Source organism: Felis catus, chromosome A1 (assembly GCF_018350175.1).
Source record: "Felis catus isolate Fca126 chromosome A1, F.catus_Fca126_mat1.0, whole genome shotgun sequence".
NCBI lineage: Eukaryota > Metazoa > Chordata > Mammalia > Carnivora > Felidae > Felis > Felis catus.
The window spans coordinates 205,090,748-205,114,198 of NC_058368.1; the positions used below are offsets into that span (position 1 = coordinate 205,090,748).

Genomic DNA, 23,451 nt, shown 5'->3' on the forward strand with positions numbered 1-23,451 from the left:
AACCCTTTTCCCCTCAAACTTTCCCTTCACACCCTCTTGCTCTGGTTTGATTTCCCCAGATTCTGTAAAGTTGCCTAATTTATAAATAACTAACATTTATTTAGTGGTAACTATATGGTTAAATATCTAGTTAAAAGACTAATGGCAAAATATCATTGTCTCTTTATGAAAAGAATCTATGATCCTTTGTTTATTGTAACTTATGCTAATTGGGCACAAAGAAAAACTACTAATGGGTGTTTTGTTTAATCCCCACAGTGTTTTATAAATTGTCCAATTGGGGACAGAACATATTTAAATGGGAAGGAATTCAGGGATCTGACAGCCAGTGAGCTGAAGCTGGGTAGTCTGTTTCGCTAGGCAAGGCTGCCTGCCAGTGCTTGAGGACAGGCTGGCATGCTTTAGGTATCAAGGATATTTCTGATGACATCACAGAGAAGGTGATCCAGAGGATTGGTAGAAAAGTCAAAAGATCACCCCAGAATATGGCTGGTAGAAAGTTCTAAAAAGAAGTATCTTTGGCAGAATAGCAATATTGCTTTATCATCAGTTAATTTGCTGATGTTGGTCTTTATAGAGATTTGCTTCACAACCAGAATTTTGAAGTTACTTGTCTTACTTCGATCTGTTCTCAGAAGGTTACAGTGTTTGACCAAACTGTTTCATTCTGATATGCTTTCAGAGGTATAATGAGCCAGAGGCCCAGGAAATGTTGAAATCCTACCACTGCAGGATTCTTCCATATTCACAGATGGCCACAGTATTGTGATTGTAAAAGGAAGCACAAGTCTGTATTATTATGTAAAGATTAAAATGTGAGTTCTCCTGACTCTTCTTAGTGAAAGTTTATCCACATGATTACTCACACCAGGCCTAATGGTTCATCTGTGTGTTTATAACGTTAATGAACCTTTTGAGTTTTCAGATTCCAACCTCAAACATCTGAGTGATAATAGAAGTTTCCATGTAAAGGTTATATGATTTAAACAATAGATTTACTGTTTTACTAGGGACAGCATTTTTCTTCTGTCTGAAGGCTTAAGGATGAGAGAATGCTAGCACTTGGTAGTTTTTTTGTCACTGTTTTTCATCTTTCATACATGTTAAAAGGGATAAAAAACACCATATTAAAAGGTTGGTGATGAGACCTTTGAATTCTGTATCAATATTTCAGTCCCTTGACTAGATCTGCAACCATTTCCTTTCCAATAAGATTAAAATTGAAGTATTATGTGATGAACATAGACCAGTTTAATAGAGATAATTAAAGTGTAGCAACATCTTTAATTAAGGACACTTGAGATAATTTCTTTTTCCATCTGCATGGCTATTTAAAATTGTCTCTTATGGACTATAGACGCTGGAGAGGATGTGGAGAAACGGGAACCCTCTTGCACTGTTGGTAGGAATGCAAACTGGTGTGGCCACTTTGGAAAACAGTGTGGAGGTTCCTCAAAAAATTAAAAATAGACCTACCCTATGACCCAGCAGTAGCACTGCTAGGAATTTACCCAAGGGATACAGGAGTACTGATGCATAGGGGCACTTGTACCCCAATGTTTATAAAGCATTCTCAACAATAGCCAAATTATGGAAAGAGCCTAAATGTCCACCAACTGATGAATGGATAAAGAAATTGTGGTTTATATACACAATGGAGTACTACGTGGCAATGAGAAAGAATGAAATATGGCCCTTTGTAGCAACGTGGATGGAACTGAAGAGTGTGATGCTAAGTGAAATAAGCCATACAGAGAAAGACAGATACCATATGGTTTCACTCTTATGTGGATCCTGAGAAACATAACAGAAACCCATGGGGGGAGGGGAAGGAAAAAAAAAAGAGGTTAGAGTGGGAGAGAGCCAAAGCATAAGAGACTCTTAAAAACTGAGAACAAACTGAGGGTTGATGGGGCGGGTGGGTGGGAGGGGAGGTTGGGTGATGGGTATTGAGGAGGGCACCTTTTGGGATGAGCACTGGGTGTTGTATGGAAACCAATTTGACAATAAATTTCATATATTAAAATTAAATTAAATTAAATTAAAAATTAAAAAAATTTTCTCTTATGCCTAAAGTTTGCCTATTAATCTACAGTCATCCAACATTTCAATCCGATAAACATTGCATTTTCAATCCAACAAAAATACTCTAACTCAGTGCTACATCTCAGTTTGGGTTTCTGAAAACTGTAGGTGCTGACAATTCTGGTACATTAATAAAACTATAGCAGTTTGAAGAGAAAACCTTCTTTCCAATGTTTTCCAAAGAAAATGCAGTATAATTTTGTAACTGCAAGGTACCCTAGAAGTATTTAATCCAACATCTTCATTTTACATAGGAGAAATAAGACTTAAAGGAATGGAAAAAGTTGTCTATCACACAACCAACTGCCCCTAAAATCTATGTTTCTTTATTCTGGGTCCAAAGTTGGTCTCTCCCTATGTCATGATTGTACCATATATAGAACTTCTCTCATCATGTATCTGATAGCTGATAGCTAAGGAAGGAGCCTCTGCAGAGGCAGAAGAGCTTAGTGGGTAAGGGTTTGGACCACCAGCTGAGAAGATTCTGGTCTAGAAACCTGATTCTACTGGATGTGATTTTAGGTAAATTACTTAACTTCTCTGGCCTCAGTTTTCTCATCTGTAAAATGGAGTTTGTAATATCACTAAGTTTACAGGTCATTATAAGAATCAAAGGAGGCCCTGACACATATTATGAACTCAATATGTTTCAGAATAAGTATCCTAACCCTGCTTTTGATAAGCATGAGTATAGTTCAGTAACTTTAACATTGAGACCTTTATCTCTTTATCTTCAGACAACATAATTCAACAGATAGAGAGTAGGGAGATCCAAATCAATTTTGACTAAAATACTTCTTATAATGTTTTGACTTGTCAAATCCAGCCAGGCTGTATAAATTGGAAATCTGAGTCCTTTCCCCGAGATTCAGATAAGTATTACCACAACCATTTCAGGCTGCAAAGCATCTATCTCAACTTGTGACATCTCCAGAGATAGAGATTTGAGAGACCTGTGGTGAACCCATTTTTGAGCTCTAATCACCATCTTCTTTTCAGTTTACCTCACTAATTAAATATCAAGAAGAGAAGAAAGTTGAACTTGAACTTACTGAATGCTTGTACCAATGTGTAAAAGATTTCCTAAGTATCTGCTTTGGGTCCCCTGAGAAGCAGATGCTAAGACAAAGATTTGAGTGCAAGTGGTTTATTTAGGGAGCCATCTCAGAGGGAATCAGTAGGGGAGCAGAAAATAAGACAGAGAAGGGAATGAAGTACCTTATCAAGCAGATTATTGCTGGGAGCAACTGGCACCCAGTCTCTCTGGGGAACTACATACAGAACACACCTGGATTTATCAAACCTGACAGGTTGGGGAGGTTAGGATATTTATTCTTCAACGTCAGCCATGCCTGAGTGAGAGCTGCTCCTGGAAGATTTAATTCCCCAACATTTCTGGCTTGTCCCATACTTGGGCTGAGAATAAGCCATGTGGCAGGGTATTGTAGTAGAGTGCTGCCAGCATAAATTTGATCAGTGAATATACAAGGAATATGGGTGATGTCCACTGTAGCATGCCTTGTGATTAAAACAATAACCACTGGAAAGTATCTAGGCCTAGAATGTGACCCGTGAAACCAAAGAATCTGATAAATTTATCTAATGAAATGTCACCGAAGAAAGAGTCATAGACCATATTATATCCTTCTTAGAAAAAGCAGGGGTAGGTGGATTACAGGTGCCCTTTTACACATTCAGATGCATACACGTAAACCCACATAACTTCAATCCCATCTTCATTTCTCATTTCACTAATACCTTCTGGAAATAAAGCCTATTGGAAATCATTCTAAAACACAATAGGCTGTTATCTCTCTAGTGCCCATTTTCTACTCAGCACACAGTGACAACATGTTTATCAAGTTTGTGGAAGTATCAACAGTCCAAGACTTGACCCTCCATTAAGCACTGTATTCTACAAAAGCTCAGTTGAGGAGTAACTGTAAGTAGGCACAGAAAGATAATGCAGATAGTACTGAAAGAATAACAAAATAAGGAAAGTTAGCATGAATCTAACTCAAAGTTCAGAATAAGTTCAAGCTGTTGCTCTGGCATATGCTTTCACTTGGGACCAGAGTGAAGGGTGGGAAATTTCAAAATTACCCAACATGTTTTCTTGTTATACTTGGAAAGATGTCTAGTGTTATTTTTTCTTTTTCCATTTATGAAATGAGCCCAATTGCTTGTGTTTCTATGATGCATTCACACCACTAAGAATTAAAGCACTATCTGGGTTCTTTCTTCTCTACCCAGGCTCACTAACCTGCTAATTGGGAAAAGTCATTAACAGCATGTATTGAATTTATTTGCATGTTGCGACTTGCTGTAACAATAATGCAATGGTATCTTTACCTTTTGCAGTCAAGGTTTCAAACAAAGGAGCCTTGTTAAGGATGTCTTATCAATAAATTTTGACAAGACAGATTGTTAATAACCTATTTTCCAGAGGCAGTCTTTGGATAAGAATTTTATATTAGACTATCAGCTAAATGATCACTGTAAGATCCACAGCTATAGAAGTAAATTAATTTCTCTTTTGGTATGCCCTGTGACATGGTAGGAACACTAAACCCAAACTATTTAAAGTGAGTCTGTGAGAGCAGAACATTTGTTTCCATTGGACTTTAAGGTGGGGAATTAGGCAGAAAGCTGGGTCGGGTCAACACAATGCTTTGCTGATTGTTTAGAGATCAATCACCATCAAGGCAGGAAAGTAACATTTTATATTTTTTGGTTCCTTTTGATCACTGCAATAAGCTAATGGATTGTTAGTGAACTGGAAATTAAATAGCTGACTAATGACTAAGCAATCCAAGAGGAAATGGTTAAATCTTTTACATTTTTTAAATGAATGCATTATAAAGCAGGGGGTTAGCAAACTATGGGCCACGGGCCAAATCCAGCCCACCATTGTTTTTATAAGTGAAGTTTTATTGAAATTAGCCACACTCCTTGACATATTGTTTAAGGCTGATTTTATGTTACAACAGCAGACTTAAGTAGTTGTTGCAAAGACCAATAATACCCAAAGCCTAAAATATTTACTATTTGGCCTTTTACACAAAAAGTTTACTATATCTACTATAGAGATGTAACTCTTTTTTTTTTTTTTTTTTTTTTTTTGGTACAAAATACGCTTGATAGACTGCTTACCTAGAGAGGCCAAAGATGTGGATTTCACACCACATACACATGTTAATATCACCTTCTGATGCAAATTCTGTTCTGCCCTCTTAAAAATAAATGCTATTAATCATAAGAGAAATTGTTGTAGCAAAAGTTAGAATGTAAATTATTAGAATTGGGAGCATGCCATAGAGACCATATAGTTTGAGGTTCTAATTTTATAGATGAAAATGAAACCCAGAAAGGTTAAGAGGTTTGCCCAAGGTTACTCAGCTAATGGCAGAGGCAGGTCACCATTTCTCCTCCTAAAACAAATAATCAAACAGCAAAAGCCCTTTTGATGAAGCCCAGTTCTTCCTGATAAGAGGCAGGGAATATTAATTTTGTTCTTTCAGGAACAACCCTCATTCTATGTCGAGTAAATTCAGTTACTTTAATATAGTGGTTCTCAAATTTCAGGGTGCATGTTGTTTAAAATGAGGATTTCTGGGCTTAATGCCTCCTTTCCAAATTGCTGATGCAGTGGGTCTCAAGAATTTGCATATCTAACAAGTTTTCCAGGCAACACTGATGTGCGGGTCTTGAGAGCACATTTAGGATACACTGGGAATGATAAATTTCTGTCTCTCTCATGTGTAGGGATTTGCTCTAAGGTTGAAACAATGATAACTTGCTCATGGCTTATTAGAGGACGGTAATCAACAAAGAGCTAGCAACACACTATTGCACTATACCAAATAAAGCAAAAAGAAAGAACAAGAACAAATGAGACTAACCACTTTAGTCTAGTTAGCAAGCTCCTGGAAGGTGCAGGGACAGAGATAAAGGAAAGATGATGTAGAAAGTTTTCATTCTGTGGGGTATAGCAGTTGACAACAGAAGGAAGAAGGGTTTGTGAGGGTAGAAGAGATGACACAAACTGTCAGGATGTCAATATGTTCTCAGCATTTTTAAGTATGTGATTCATTAGGTAGTGATTCAGCATTTACATTATAAGAAATCACCTGGTACTATCTTCTCCCCCACAAACAAATGAGTTAATTTAATATGTATGTATGCAGATTTATATAAATATTTATTCCATAAAAGTTTTATGTGAAAGAAAATAACATGTTATTTCCCTATGTTCATAAATTCACAAAATCTCTTTATGGTCAAAGATTTCTTTTACAACTAGAAAAACAAGAAATAGAAATTACATTAAGTACCTAATAACCATGCAACAAACCAGTAAAAAGACAAAGAAAAATGCTAAATTCCCTTGATGCTTTGAGAAAAAGACATTAATAGAAATGAATAAGGAATAGAGGTTTATTTTTCTTGGATACTTTGTAATTTAAGTTGTTTTGCCTTTTCTTGAGAAAAAATGGGGGAGATATTTAATCTCAAAAGATTGAATTTGAACGGGGCAGTGGTGATGAAGAAAAATAATTCACACCCCACCCTCTCACCAATCATCAATAAACACGATTGAAGTGGCTTCTTGTAAGAAAAAGCTCTAAAAATTTAGAACTGAGAAAATTTAAACCTGATGTTTCCATTTCCTTCCAACTTCTCCTGTGTCTGTTGCAACACTTGACTTTTCTTCTGCATCTGTGCCTGTGGATTACTGGATTGCTGGCACCACGGGCTCCCTGACTATTCCTCTTGGGATTATGAGGCCCACTCGGGGCATGGCTGAAACTGAGCTCACCCCTACCCTGCCTCTCTCTTGGCCCCAGTTGCTCCCTCTCTGTACATCCTCACTTCTGTCAAAATTATTATCGATTCTCCTGTCATACAAGCTCGAAAGAAACCTCAGTGAACCCTACCAACTCTTTCTTTCCTACCAAATTTAGCCTGCTCCCAATCCTCTTGATTCCCCCTTTATAATGTTCACACTTATCCTGTTTCTCTCCCTCTCTTCCACTCCCACCCACCCATTCTGAGCTCTCTGCAGGGAATAGTGGTTAGAGCAGGGGCTACAAATTCAGATACCTAGACTGCACTGCCAGCTCTGAAGCCTCCTAGCTGGGTAACTTTCAGTGGTGAAGTGTCTGAACCTCAACGTCATCATTTTATTTCTAAACTGGGCATAACAACATTGCTCACAGAATTGTTATGTGGATAAGATAGCATATTCAAAATGCTTAGCACCGTGTCCCATACAAAGCTCACAGTGACACACAGAAATGCAGTCACTAGAGTGACTATAACAGTTCTTATGTGACAGGAACACTTACAGTGTAGCTTCAACTTTCATTTGCCCCTTATATACAAATATTCACTCTCATCTATAATCTTGTATTCAAAATTCTATTTTCTCATATATAATCTTTATTGTTTTTAACGAATGATTCATCCTCTGCTCCAGATGAGAAAGAACCCTGTGGAAAGAGAAAAGCAAGAAGTATTTCCTTCCACATTGACCGTGTAGGGGTAGTGGTGAAATTTATTCCTTTGTGCAAATGTCAGGAAAATAGAGAAGGCTCTGTCCTTTCTCCCACAGTAGTATTTATATATCCCATTTAAGTTTCTAGGGTGCTTTCACATTTGTCATTTCTCTGAACCCTACTGTTATGGATCAAATTGTGTCCCAGCTCCAAATTCTTACGTTAAAGTCTAAAACCCCAATACCTCAGAATGTGATATTATTTGGAAATCGAGTCATGCATATATAATTAGTATGGTGACATGATTCTGGAGTAGAGTGGGCCCCTAATCCAAGATGACCAGAGTCCTTATGAGAAGGGGAAATCTGGACACAGATGCACACACTGGGAGAACATCATGTGAGCATGAAATCATGGGTAATGCAGAAGTCAAGGAACACCAAAGATGGCCAACAAACTACCAGATGCTACAGAGAAGCATGGAACAGATTCCTCTTTGCACCTCAGAGGAAGCATGGCCTTGTTGACACCCTGACATCAGATTTCTAGCCTGAAGAACTATGAGATGATAAATTCCCATTGTTTTAAGCCACTCAGTTTGTGGTAGTCTGTTATGGCAACTAGCAAATTAATATACCTGCAAAGATGCTATGAGACAGAGCAGATGGTGACTCTCAAGCTGGCTAGGGTCTGGTGGATGGGACCAGGCAAGGTGAGAGCAATGAGTGGTGCCAGGCATGTCATGGGACCAGGTTGGATCCTTATGCAGCACCTCTGTTTCCTTCTCTGCTCACGTCTGGCAAGGAAGGGACTAGGAGGTTAGATTAGAAAAGGAGGTTTGAGTTAGCCTCTGAAAAGCCTGAAAGTACGGGTAGCTACATCCCCATTTGCTGAAGGTCCATCTTACTATAAGGGAGGGGAGTTCTACAGGGATGTTAAAGAGTGGAAGGTTTCTTGCTCCCAGCCCAACCAGCCTGGTTTTGAGTTTGTAGAATTTTCCATCTAACACAATTTCCCAGTACACTGGATCCTCATTCTCAACCAACACACTCCCTGTTGCTTTTAATCCACAGGCCAGAACAAATCATAATCATGCTTTTAAAGGCAAGAGGGTAAGTTTACCCATAACCATACCAATAGGTATAGAACATATGCCGGCACTGTCTTATTTTCTACTTCCGAGGCTTTTCCTCTTTAATTGTGAATTTATCACTGTTTAATTGATAACTAAATTGCCTGGAAGTCTGATATCAAGATAAGTAAGGTTTTATTTTAATCAGAAAATAATTCCTTTCAAATTTACCATCTGAAAAGCATGCAGGTCTTATCCCTTGGGAGCTAATTATGGTACCTTCATGATGATGAGAATGGCAGCTCAGCTTGACCCAGGAAACAGATCATGCCCTAGGTAATATAGACCATTTTTTTCCTCTATACAGACACTACATTCCCACAATGCTAACTACTTTTTCCCACAATACCAATGTGAAGACACCTGAAGATACCAGACAATCTGAAGACACCTTGTTTTCTCAATGCCTTCTTCACAGGCTTCATCTATACATCTCCATCTACCCTCCTCTTTGTCTTTCTGAAAAAATGCCCATTTATCTTTTTATCAGCTGGATCATTTCTTTTTTTCTGTGAAGCTTCCCCTGATCCACCCCTTCATCCCCCTCCTCCACCCTTACTCCCTAGACAGGCAAGACTGAGGGACTCTTTCTAGCCTCTCATATCACCAAGGAAAGAAATGGAAGCCGGGCAGATCTGGCCATGGAAGATCTGTAAGAGACCATGTCAAGGGTTTGCAGAGCGCTGAAGTATGTTAGGCTCAGTGAGGGTAGAGACTGGGAGACTTCTGTGGTGGTAGCATTTAGGACAGGGAGCAGATGAGGTGACAGAAAAGGAAAAGTGAGTCTAACATGACTCTGAGATTTTGATCCTGGCTGACTTAGGGCAGGTGTCACAAACTTGTTCTGTAAAGGTTCAGATACTAAATATTTTAGGCTCTGTGGGCCATAGAGTTTCTGTCACAACTACTCAACTCTGCCACTGTGGAACAAACACAGCCACAGACAATATATCGATGAAGTGTGACTATGTTGCAATAAAATTTAATTTACACAAACAGGTGGTAGATCAAATTCGGCTTGTGGGCTATTGTTGCAAACCCAATTGAGAGGATGGGGGTTTCGTTATCACAAATAGAGGCTCTAAGTGCTAAAGCCTGCAGATGAGGACAAACTGGCAGAGGTAGGGACTCAGCTGAATTTGGATGAGCCGAGTCTGAGATGCCGGCATGATTTCAATATCAAAGGGTCCAGTTTGGAACAGACAACTGAAAAAATCAAGATGGACACAAGGTTGACGTATTAGTTTTACTTTAAAATAATTTCTATAGGAGATAATGTGTATGAAGCATTTAAAAGATATGAAGTTATGCTTGTTACAGTTTCCAGAATTCAACTTTCATGTGCAAGTCATTTGAAGAAGGCCTGCAGTTTGAGACTAGCAAATAAGGAGTCAGGGGGCCCCCTTAATGTCACTGATTGGTCAACATAGGACTCTAAAATAGTAAGTCTGCTGTGGCAACTTGAAAACAAGCCAAATAAAAAACAAAACCTGCTCTTTCCCCTGTTTCCTCTATCCTCCTTAACAGTAACCTAAGCTAGGGTCATAGGGATTATCTGAAATTTCTTATTCTCCTTTAGAATACTCCTTCTATTCATTTCGCTTACTTCATATTTTTAGTATTTCAGATGCTGATCTTTCCTCTTCATTGCCGCTGCCTTACTTTTAGGCTCCCATTAGTTTTTGCCTGAATCACTACAATAATCATTCTCCTAATCCTTGACCTTACTACTACTAATATTATTATAATATTATTAAATACTAATAATCCCTATACTAACACTCACTCTTGCATTCTCTGTGCTGGGTTTACCATTGATTTCAGAGATGCACTTGAAGAATGTGTGTTTCCCTTCTCTATAAGACGCTATTGGTCCAAAGAATCTGCTTCCAAAGGGAGAAGGCTTTCATGAGGGAAAATAACTGGTTCTTCCTGGTCACTTTTGCTCCCTTGTATCAAGACCAGAAGTTAGGCAAGGAAGAAGCACCGTCCCAACAGAAATAATTGACCCTAATGACCAGGAGACAGTAGGGATGTTTGTTACACACTGGTAACAGGGAGAATATATTTGGCACTCAGATGATTCACTGTGGTGTCTCTTGCTTCTCTCCTAATTTTGATAATCAATGGACAAATGCAGAAGCAGGCTTGTCCAATTGTGACAATAAATGGACAAGTACAGAAGCTGCACTTCTAAACTTAAGGATGAGAGTCAGGGTCACCCCCTCAGGTAATCCCCTTAGACTAGCAGAGGTACTAGACTAGCAGAGAATAAGAATAATCTAGAATGGGTAGTCAAACAAAAAGATGATAAGAATTAGTTGCAACTCTGAGACTAGCTATAATCATGGAGACTCCAGTTTTATTCTGCTAACTTTTCTTATATTAAGTCTTCCTGGAAAAGAGACGAACCAGAATCCTGGAAGAGTTCTCAGTGGGGATGAAGCAAGCAGATCTGAGTGATGTAGGGGGTGAACTCTAGTGGATGCTGAGGTGCACAGCCTAGGTCCCCTCTGCAGGACCAAGGCCCCCACACTCCTGCCTGACAGGAGTGTTGCCTGTTGACTGCTCCAAGCTGGGGCCTTCCTCAGGGTATAAAACCTAGCCCCTGTTTTAGTTTGGGATATAGCTAAAGAACTAAACCAGCCCAAGGGCTCCTGTGGGAGTGGCTGATGCCTCTGTTGCAAACTCATCAGTTCAACTTCTTCCCCTGCCCAGTCCTGCTTCCCTTACTCCCTTATGAGTACTGTTCCTGAAGACACTCCACAATAAGCCACCCACCACCCACTTGCAAATCCCATCCCAGCGTCTCTTCCCCTGGGGTCCCAACCTATAACATCAATATTACAACATTTTCCAAGTGGGTAGGTACCATTTCAAGTCTTAGAATTAAGTACGCACATTTTTTATTAATAAAAACTGTGTTCTTGATTCTTTCAAAGTTCAGAAACCTATAATGCTTCCTATCTACGGCAGCCTCTCTGCTCACAGGCCCAACTAGTTCAGTCACTGTTCATGGCTTCTACTCAGGCACATCATTTAAATTCTTTGGCCTCATTTTAAGCCAGCCAGGAAATTGAGCCCAAACTCTAGCCTGGAGACCTTTGAAAATCATGTTAGAGCCATATTAATTCAATTTCTATTACTTTGGTTATATTTTATGATATATTTAAAACTGTCACTTTTTAATCATCCTGATTTTCATTGTTAAAAGATGAATGATGTACTCTAACCTGATTCAATCAGCTGGACCCAATATGTGAGATGAAAGCCATGTAATGTTGAAAACGCTGCTGACCAAATAAAATTTTCCAGGATACAAAACAAGTAGATTAAGGAGGTCAATATTTTGCTTCATGGTCACTTTACTGCAATCGTCAGTGATGAAGATAAATGTAGTCTGAAATTGTGTCCATGTTACGTAGTCAGTCAATACATCCTAATATGGAGGAAGTGCACTTATAAGGTGAATATGACCTTTGGCATTTGATGGTATTTCAAAGTACTTCCAAGTAAGACTATTTAATTTGTGGAACTCAGTGCAAAATGAAAACACAGGGCTCTTGTTGAAGAATTCTCAAGAATCTTTAAGATAACGACAGTAGAGCATTAAAACCAGCACAAAGCCCTTCTAAGCCAGGGGCTCTGTGCAGATGCAGAGGTCTCATGTCCATGAAGCCAGCTCGGGCCCTAACCTTATGATTCACTTAATTTGTTCTAGAATTTTATTTGATATTTGACAAAGCAAACACGTACTGGAAGGGAGAATATAACCGTAACCAAGAAAGGAGGTAAGCACATTTTATCATATTATTGTCTAAATAACTGCTATGGAAAATAGCATTGTATTTTTAAAAATTTATTTATTGATTCTGAAAGAAAGACAGAGAGAGTAGCAGGGAGGGGCAGAGAGAGAGGGAGAGAGAAAATCCCAAGCAGGCTCCATGCTGTCAGCACAGAGCCCAGTGTGGGCTTGAATCCACTAACTGTGAGATCATGACCTGAGCCGAAATCAAGAGTCAGATGCTTAACTGACTGAGCCAGCTAGGCACCCCATAACATTATAATATTTTTTAAAAATGTTTCATTTAATATTTTTAACTGTTAATTACTCAAAATCTCAAAAATCGAATTAGTAATACGTTTCATGGATATGTAGGATTTTAAGGTTTAAAAGGCAATTGGTCTGCAGATACTTACTTTGGAGAAGGAAGAAATTATCAAATGTTTCCTTTTATGTAAATGAGCCTATGAAATGAGCCTATATTGTACTTTCTACTGAGAAAAAATTATTTAGGAAATATTTGTCTTTCTGTGTCTGGGTTATTTCATTTCACTTAGCATAATGTCCTCCAGTTTCATCCATTTTGTTGCAAAGGGCAAGACATCCTTTTTTGTTGAGAGATTTTATCATGAATGGATGTTGAATTTTTTCAAATGCTTTTTCTGCATCTATTAAAATGATCATATGATTTTAATTCTTCATTTTGTTTATGTGGTATATCACTTTTACTGATTTGTCTATGTTGAACCATCCTTGCTTCTCAAGAATAAATCCCAATCGGTCATGTGTATAACTCTTTCTAATGTGCTGTTGCATTCAGTTTGCTATTATTTTGTTGAGAATTTTTACATCAGGGATGCTGGCCTATAGTCTTTTTTCTTGTGGTGCATTTGTATGGTTTTGGTATCTGGTGATGTTGATCTGACAAAATAAGTTTGGAAATATTCCCTCTTCTATTGTTTGGAAGAGTTTAAAAAGGATTCTTTTTTAAATGTTTGGATTAATTCACCTGTGAAAGCCTCTAGTCCTGAAATTTTCTTTTTAGGAGGTTTTGATTACCGATTCAATCTCCTTATTTGTTACTGATCTGTTCAGGCTTTCTATTTCTTCTTTGGTCAGTCCAGATGGATATATGCTTCTGGAATTCATCCATTTCTTCTAAAGTGTCCAATTTATTTGTGTGTCATTGTTCATAATAGTCCTTTATGATCATTTTTATTTCTGTGGCATCAGTTATAATCTCTCCTCTCTCATTTCTGATTTTCTTTAAGTCTTTTCTGTTATTTTCTTGATCAGTCTAGGTAAGGGCTTATTGACATTGCTTTTAGTTTCATTACTTTTAGTTTCACAGATTTTTTCTATTGTTTTTGTTTTTGTTGTTGTTGTTGTTGTTGTTCTCTATTTCATTTATTGCTGTTCTAATCTTTGTTATCACCTTCCTTATGCTAACTTTGGGCAAGTTTTGGAGTTTCTTGGAAGGAAGGGACAAACAGAAAAAAATTACTTGAAGGTGATTTATACAGTGGGAAATTAGTGGCATATGAATTATATGCTCTTTGGAGGGTGAGGCCATTTGTAATTTGTGAAAACCCAGGCAATTTGTGCTGTTGGTTCCTTAAAATAGTTTTAAAAAGAAAAACTGGCCATATTTAACCAAGTATAATCTTCTCTGAGGAAGTACTCCAATCCCACTCTTACCCAGTGACATTTTCTGGCTCTGTTAATGTTTGGGCAGATGAAGAGGGAGTCACAATGACACAATAAATTAATACACTTCCAAGAGACTCTTGTGAAATACTAAAGTGTACTTCCAAACCAGAAAAGGCTACTTACACATTATTCATGTTGATAATAGTATTTAATTTTTGAAACTTTTCTGAGGATCCAGAGGGATACTTTGTGAATTATACCTCATGAAATGAGAAAGATAATTCAGTTCTAATGGTTTTTACATGGCCAAGTGATGCATTTTCAAATTTGGCAACAATCTATAAATATTATAATTCTCATGCTTGGATGATGATCAGTAATTAGAAGAAGGGAAGGCAGGAACACATGTCTCACTGAGGAGCTTTTCAAATGAGCAGATTCCCCATCTTCTGCCAGAAATTGTGACCACTGTGTCCAGAGAGTTGCATGTCCACATGCAACATGCATAGTAGATGATTCTCATGCAAATGGCCCACACTCTTAAATACACCAGAAGAAACTCAACCTGCTGTAATCAGTCCAAGGAGTATCTGTTTTGCTTTTCCATTCACTTTTTAGGTCAGTTAGCATGATTCCATCTTCTTCTTCAGAGCTATTGATTTAGAACATTCATGGGTGTGACCCCAAAAGAGATCATTTAAAAATGGTCCTGGGGGATTATAATAATCCATTGGTTTCCTACTGGATTTGGTATCCAGTGCCCCAGAGCAGTGTTTGTCAAAGTTGATTCAAGAATCACTTGTATCAGCACCACCTTTGAGCTAGATAAAATGTAGATTTGGGGGCTCTATCTTTAGGCTCATGTACTCTGAGTTGAGACCTATAAAAAATAATTTTTAACTAGCTCTGTCCCTGATGTCTGAGAATATCCCGGTAAACAGTTTGTTCCTGGTAAAGCAACAAAGGATCAAAACTACAGTAAAAATAGTTACAGGACTGGTTGTCCTACCAGGCATGTCAAAGATTCAGATCAGACAGAGCATGAAAACCAGCAGGATGCCAGCTTCACATTAGGTGGGTGTAAGAGAAATGGGCATACTCAATAGTCTATAATTAAAGAATAAGGGGGAAATGGTGAGAATCAGCAAGAGGCATTCACAAGAGGACACAGAGGTCTCTCTGGGGAGTTCTAAGGACTGCAGTCTGAGCAGAAGGATGAATTCAAGAACTGCAGCGCTCACTTTCAGAGTTAGAGTTTAGTCATAGGATAATGAGATGATTTTTTTTATTAACAGGTTTTACTTTCAGAAAAAAATTGAAAGTTTTACATTGGAAGTGTCCCCTACATTTTATGTTCAAATAGGAGGAAAAGTAATTATCTAGATCAAATTAAATAAACATAGATTTACCAGTTATAGAGTGAGCTCCTTTAGGGCAGAAATTGATCATTTTAATTTCCTTTCCTTATTTTCATTTTTAAAAAATTGTATTTAAATTCAAGTTAGTTAACATATGTAGAATTTAGTGATTCATCACTTACATATAACACCTGAGATATCTTCATTGTATTATCTTAGGGCTCTTTGGTTTGAAAAATAGTCATTCAGGCTAACTTAAACAAAAGGAAATTTACTGTAAGAATGCTCATAGAGTGAAAACCAGATGAAATATACAAAAATGCAAGGGCTCAATGCTAGAGATGGAAGAGGCTCTAAATGCCTATAAACAGAAAACTTAAAGACTGTCACTCTGGTGCCCTGCCATTAGCAACACTCAGCTGCTCTCAACCTGTCTGGAGTGTTCTAGGTTTTCTGCTTTAAAATGAGTATTTTTTTTCCCTTTGATTTCCATTCAGTTTTTCAAACAGGGAATCTAACTGCCTAAGCCAATTGTTGGTCTTTTTTTCTCCAAGTTGGCCAACCTACGGATCAGGTTGCCAACATGGGTCTAATTTTTGCCATGGCAGAGGATGGGGACATGGAATTGGGATTCAGGCATATGCATCAAAATGACTACTTTGGAAGCAAGGGGTGTGGGGGACACAGATTCCTTTAAAATACAGAAGGTAGGCAGCCGACAGGCAGAGTAAACATGTTTGGGACCTTCCTCTTTTTACGTGAATCACTTAATGTCAGCATTAGTTTTTACCTGGGAACATGATAATTTTTCTTGACCTTTCATGTTGGGGCACATAAGCAAAACAGGCAGAATGGCCTGGCTAGAAATTCAGGGAAAGGGCTGGAACCCTGATAGCTAGACAGGACACTGTCTGGTGGCTGAGACTTAGGAAGACAGAGCTCATTGTTTTGGCCTATATTTCAACAAATTTGTATACCGTGGAATTAGGTCTACACAAACAAATTGATAGGTTTCTACCTTACTTTTCATTTCAATCTTTTGTGGAATTCAGGTAAGTATGTGTGATTTCAGACTATGCTTCAGTACCTTTCTGCCAACTGCAACACTACTGACTTCGAGATTTCAAATCTTGCTAAAATTACAATGACTTCTTTATGGATACATCTCAGGAAATCTATATAATTTTCTCTTCCTCACTTTGGTAGTTGGTTGGAAAAAGTCCAAGATATGCCACAATTTCCATGTCTCAGTATGACAGATGTTTTTGTTTGTTGGTTTGCTGGTTTGTTTGTTGCTTATATTCTATAGTCATAGTCAATCCTTTTGAGACTTAGCAAAGGTCAATTTTATTTAGACTTGTAAAAATGTGAGGCATTACAGTCATTGGTCTTCCCTTATGACAACTAATTTTCCACTTCTTTCATCACAAGAAATCCTAATCTGTAGGGAATAAGTTTAGGAATCCCCTGGGCTTACACCAATGGGGTAACAAGGCATAAAGAAGTACAAAGTCATAGGATGCTCACACCTAAGTGTGGGTAAACAAGATTAGCACACCAGAATAGGGAGGTGAAAAGGCACCAAGAATAGGGAGGTGCAAAGGCACCCCAGAATAGAGAGGGGGTGCAGAGGCCCCAGAATTGGGGGGGCAAAGGCCCCCAATACAAAGGTATATGAGGTAAGCAAGATTCAGGGCAAAAACAACCCCCCAATTTAGTACTATAGCAGAAAGCTGCTCTCACAGGAAGGAAGGACCAAATTAGGTAAGCAGGTAAATAGGGCTATAGACCACACGCTGAGGGGCGTTTGATGCTCCCCAGAGTGGAGCTGACTAACAAAAGAAAAGATGCCTTGTTAACCCTGAGGTTATTCCCCTTACCTGTCTTATCCCCTAGGCTAGCTAAGATAAACAGACACAGCACCTCCTGTCTGCCTTTAACAACCATCTGCCCAGTGCCAGGATTTTGTTTTATATTAACCCAAACCCCAAACACCATATATCTTCAAAAGCCCCCTTTTCCCTCATGCTCATGGTCTCTTTGTGCATGCCCATCACGTTTGTAAGCCTTCTGATCCTAATAAAACCGGGGCAAGGACACTTACTCAGGGCTCTTGTCTTCTCCTGGACCTTAGCCATCTCTCACTTTTCATCCTGCATCCCACTGTTTTGCTGGCCAAAAGAGAACTTCAGACTTAGAGTCTACGACACTAATCCTACATTTTCTGTATGCCTTTGAGAAATATCAGTGACTGGCTTTCTGAGGCTAAATTAGAAGAATAATTATTAAATTATTAATTAATGTGTATTAATTAAATATATAAATTAATAATGATTAAATTATATCAAATATTTTCAATAATGAAGAAAGGAAACAATATGGCTAAAAGGGTAAAGGTGAAACATCTAGAAGTAAAAACATTGCATCATATGTCCAGGAACCAGAGTCTAGTCCCAGCTGTGACATTAACTCTGTCTTCTTGGACAAAGTCACCTAAAACTCTTGAAAAATTAAGGAGTTACATTCGTTCTGTAAACTACACAGTATGAGAAGTTATTTTGGGAATATATATGCATATATATGTATGTGTATATATAAAGAGTATGTCTATATGTATATGTGTGTACGTGCATATTTAATATATATGTAATGTTATCTAGGTAATATATATTACATATATAAAATACATATGCAATGTATTAAATGTAATGTGTTATATTTAATATATATTACATATGTAATCATATATGTAACATATTGTTTATATATACAAAGAAAACTCAAACTTTCTATATGATTTCTTTCTAAGCTCAAGCTCCCTCTTTGGAAAACCCAGGACTATGTGCTAAGGACTTTGAATTCAGTCAACAGTCAATGTCAATTAATCTATCCATCCATCCATCCCCCCATCCATCCACTTAGTGTTCCTCAAACTCTAAGGTGCTAGATAGTGACACGGTAAGGTTTGATATGTGAAAGGAGAGGAAATAAATCATTCCAACTCTATTTTGTTATTGTTTGTTTGTTTGTTCCTTACTTTAAGTCCTGGGTTTCATTTTATGGAAGGAATTGAGACAATGTGTCCCTTAAAGGAAGTAGCATGTATCCTTATCTATCCCTAAGAACTACTGGGGTACTCAAAGATATTTGAAAGCATGAATAGGTGAACATATGTGTGAATGTACTTCAGAGAACAAAATGCTAGAAATTTCTCTATGATCTATGCCTTTTGAAGAGCTCCTGTCCAAAGTTTACTATGACTGACAAAACCAGGGACTTGAAGAATGGAATATTTCTCATTCCTCTTTTGTTCAGATTTTACTATGTTTGTGCAGTGGAGGACATTGGAGAGCAGAGAAAGAAGAGGAAAATGGAGGGAAGAATTGAGAAAACATTTTGGAATGTTGTATGCATGGTCAAAAGAGGTCAAAAGTTAAAGAACCCAGATGGTGCATCAGAATGGCATTACTACTAGCTCTCTCAAGCCCTCCACCCCCACCCCCCACTTCAAACCCAAATCTCTTCTCTTAAGAATAATGAAAATGTTATACTGATGACATGGATGAATACTAATCCATGCGAAATATCAATTTTGTAAAGAAAATTTAGAAATAAAAATTATTCTATCCAAATTCCTCATTCCTGTGGCTAGTCAAACTTTCCCTAGATTTAAATAATAGCAAAGGAGAGAGCAATATTTATAGTTGACTTTGTCATTGTGGGAACACAAGCAACCTCAGCCTGAAGGATGCTGAGACTTCAGAGGCAAGCAGGCAAAGAAAGGAGCATATGTTAGGACAAGCTGGCATAAGAGAACTGGAGAGAAATGTAAACCAGGCTACTTGTGGTTGTCTTTGCAAAGGCATTTAGATTTTAAGTCGTTTTTTATTGCAGCTGGCATCCAATTACAGTGACGTGGCCATGGGAGCTTAAGGACCAAGCACTGCCACTTTATTTTTTTATTGTTGCCTATATGCTATAAAATGGGTGAGTTTAATGCCTAGATCTTTGAGTATATGATTTCTTCTGGAGGCATGATAATCTCACATCCTTTCATAAATGCCATCTAGTCATCCTCATGTGGGCGCTCAGTGAAAGTCTATAACATTATAAGAAATGGAGTTAAATAAAATGCATTTGAATTTTAAAAGCTGCCCTTTATTGCCCATGAAATACCCAGAGGTCTCCTTTTAGCACAAGAAGTCTCTTTTACACTTATGGACAATGGTAGCTATTGCAGACCATTATAGAGTTAAGTTAGCACTTAGGTAAAATTTGGTCATTTTATAAAATCCTAAGGAGTCTATGATGTTTCCGGTTGTCAGAAAAGGTTCTGAAAAGTTATCTATGCTGCTGACACCATGCACGTAAAATTAGGTCCTGAAATGTAGCTTGGACTCGTTGCAAACTGAAATCTTTTCAAAGGTGAAAACACAGGAAGAAGGGATCAAATCAAAGAGTAACCAAATTTGACAACTGCCACAAAGAGAAAAATGGGGAAAGAAATGACACTTTGTGTTTGATCTTGATCATAACATGGAGAAGTTTCCTCCTAAAAAAAGTGGCTTGAATTCCCCCCTTTAATTGATTGGCAAATAGACAATGCTACACCTGTAAGCAGTCAGGTAATAAGAGCAATTAAAAACCAACCCTTCCATTTAAATAAGACCTTATCAAAACTTGCTACCAGAACTTCCCTTTTGAAACAATTCTTTTCAAAGGTTAATTTCAACTGACAGTTGGATATTTAGCATTCCTTTGTGGAAGTCATTTCAATTAAAAATAGGAATTTGTGCCTTGGGCCCAATTAACCGCCCTCCCCCCCCCCCCCCCACCTTTCTAAATTACATCCATAGTAACAGGAACAACTCTTTCTACCATGGAACATATTTAACCTGGTGTCAAATCCTGGTATAAATCTAACATAGTAATTCCAAAATTTTTCTGAGCCTCCTCTTTGAGAATCTTATGAGAGCAAAAGTAAGAATTCATATTTACACAACAACTTGTCAAAAGTTCAGCAAGTTAAAAAAAAAACTTGAAGCCCTTCATAACTCAAATGAAAAATTCCTGAAATAGAGCCTTTGCACTAAAATGTCTAGATGCCCAGCTATACACATAAGCTATTGCTATTGAGTCAGTAGCAGATTCCTAAAAATGGAGTTGCAAAAGAGCTTAGCTATGTCTCATAAAATCTAAGATATTCCTGAAATCTGTTCAGTTTATTGTGCTCAAAGGAGTATCAAAATATTACACTGTTCCTTTGTTTTCATTTTTTTGTAATTTGAGGAACAACTTGTGTTCATTCTGATACTCCAGTGAACCCTTCATGACACAATGTTACTGAAGCCATATCAAATTTGGCAGGTTTAGAGCATGATGATAAATGAGGGATATCCTCTGGCTACCCAATGAGGGTGTGTGAATCAGCAACACTGTATCATATGAACATTTGAGGTCACTGAACCCATCTTATAACCAAATCCAGGGATTCCCTCAAGAGTATTCCTTGACCTATAGTTTTCAAGCCTCTGCTGTGACACCCCAGTGAAGGAGAGTTTATTACTCCTCGAATGATTCATTGTATTTTGGCAGAGCAGAAAATATTAATAAAATTAATTAATAGTAATAAGGTAAATTTTATTCATTCATGTTGAGCTGAAATCTTCCTCCTAACTTCCATCCTATAACCTCCACATGAAAATAAATGATGTATAATTTTCAAAAATACAAGATATGTTCTTTTGTGCTTGCTCCTTCTCTTTAAACTTCTCATAAAATTGTTTAATTTGCAATTACAGAATTCATTAAAGCAATGTTAGATATTGATCATAAGATCATCATAGCAATGCATCACAAAGCTAGAGAGGGATACATTTTGGTAACATGCATGATGCTTAGGAGCATAGCCCCTGGGTTAGACCACCGTGTTTTGAATCCTAGCTCTGCCCCTTACTAGCTGTGTATGCTCCGATGAGTTACTTAACCACTCTGTGCCTCAGTAAGATGGAGATTTTATTATCTACTTTACAGTGTTGGGAGGATCAAAAGAGCTATCTCTAAAATATCTAGAACAATGCCTTGCTTATAAAAATAATACTTTGGTTCACTGTGAAGAAAAATGTTAACAATCAGAAGAATATATTTCTTGGCACTAATAGAAATTTGAACAAAGACGAGACACCTGATTTTCAGGATTAAGTGTGCAGTCTTGCATCATGTACCAGTTTGAATTAAGACTGAATTAAGTCACCTGCTAAATTTAAGACCTCAATTTAATTATAACTAATCCAAGGCAAATTCATGGAAGATTAGGCCTTTACCACTTTCACTGTAATGCTTTAAAATATGTAAGGATTGAGCCTTATATAGCTACAGTTCCATCTCATGTTTTAGGCATTCTTCATTTCCTTAGGTCTAATGCTTAAGCCACTTTGTATCATTCAGACAGTGAAAAGTACCCATTGATGGAAAGAGTGATTTGTGAAGCCAATGAAGAGGAACAATAACAATGCACATACTTAAGGAAGCTCATGGTGCCTTCACATAGGAATGGTAAATGGCCTTCATCTGCTTACACCAGAAGGCCTGGCAGATATGAAATTAAGTGCTGTGAAAAAAAAATAAATCTTTATTTCTTTAAGAATACTCCATAATTCACCAACTTTGCCACTGAGTTTGGCTTTTTTTTCCTTCTGAGAACACAAAAGTAGCAATAACAACAATAATAAAAGGTATTCTTAACTGTCCTCCTTTTTTCCATACAGTTTTGGCAGAACTTGTGAACATCCTCTTTCAACAACTTGTCTAGAGCTCTCAACACTTCCAAGTAATTTAACACTCCACACGGAGCCTTTGTGTCATCAGGCTTATTTCTTGCCCTTGTAGCTGCATTTCCAAATAATTCAATCCCATTCACTGGCTTCCACAGGTGGCCTCTGGTTTCTCAGGACTAGATAGAAATAGGCCCCCATGGGATAATGAAGTCTTCCACGGCTGGCCGCAAGTTTGCCTTTTAACACCGAACTCTTAAGACTCCAAAATATTCATCATTTGTCACAGCAGATAGTCTGCAGGAGATACTTGGCTTTATAATCGGCAAAACAGGTAATTGTAGTGCAAGAAGGAGTTATGGTCTGAGGTTGGGCATGCGGTTTATTTTCCATTTGTTACTGGGAGTTGAGTGAGCACCTGAATAGGAATGAAAAAGTCCTGCTGCTTTTTTATTGAATCACGGTAGCAAGGTCTTCTAGGTAAGGCTATTATAAATTGGGAAGTTATTCTTAATTTTCTATGGCTTATTTTCTTCTCTCATGACTGCCAAGACAGAACTTTGGAAATTGTAAGTTATGTGAATATCATTAGAGAAGATACAAATGATGGAGATTTCAGCACAATCCCTGTTCTTAGAAACCAGAGAGAAGGGCAATCTGCCCCAAGCCAAATCTGTTTCTACACAAAATGGGGTTCACCTGAAATCTCATTCCAAATGCTTACAATCAGCAGTGCAAGAGGACATGCTTGTGGTTCCCACAGCTTTGTCCCTTTAGGATCATTCTGCAATTTGTATTCACCAAAGGCACTCCTGGGCAATACATAGGGGACTGTTTTTTTAACAATGCCAAGGTTAATAAAGCCAAGATTAAAGGTTACGAAAATGTAACACTGAAAGTTGAAAAGCCACACACAACCTAAGATCCCTGGTCTGAGGAAGCATCATGGCTCAGTGAGTCTATTTATTAACCCAGCTTTATGTTTTGGTTTGTCTTCAAAGCTAGAATGGAGCTCCAAGCAAGAAAAATAACCACATATTTGGTTGCTCCAAGCAACCAAATAATGCCCAGTTATTTTCTTGATTCCTATTATTTCTTCTTCTGTCACTTGTTCATGCCTTTTGTCTTTATACTGCTGGTCTGTCCCTGGGTTCAAGTGAAGATTATGAAA

At 37.9% G+C, this 23,451-nt stretch overlaps 1 long non-coding RNA gene across 2 annotated transcripts in view; it reads left to right on the forward strand.

The window, feature by feature from the left end:
* LOC109491814 overlaps positions 1–20,314 on the forward strand; it is an 85,450-nt gene extending 65,136 nt beyond the window's left edge. Inside the window, exons 4-5 of one of the 2 annotated variants that reach the window (XR_006585495.1) lie at positions 12,437–12,506; positions 18,823–20,314. This is a non-coding gene — a long non-coding RNA (uncharacterized LOC109491814). Of the gene's footprint in view, positions 1–682; positions 1,451–12,436; positions 12,507–18,822 lie in introns of those variants that run through there. The other variant, XR_006585494.1, reaches the window with a different exon arrangement.
* Positions 20,315–23,451: the final 3,137 nt, after the last annotated feature.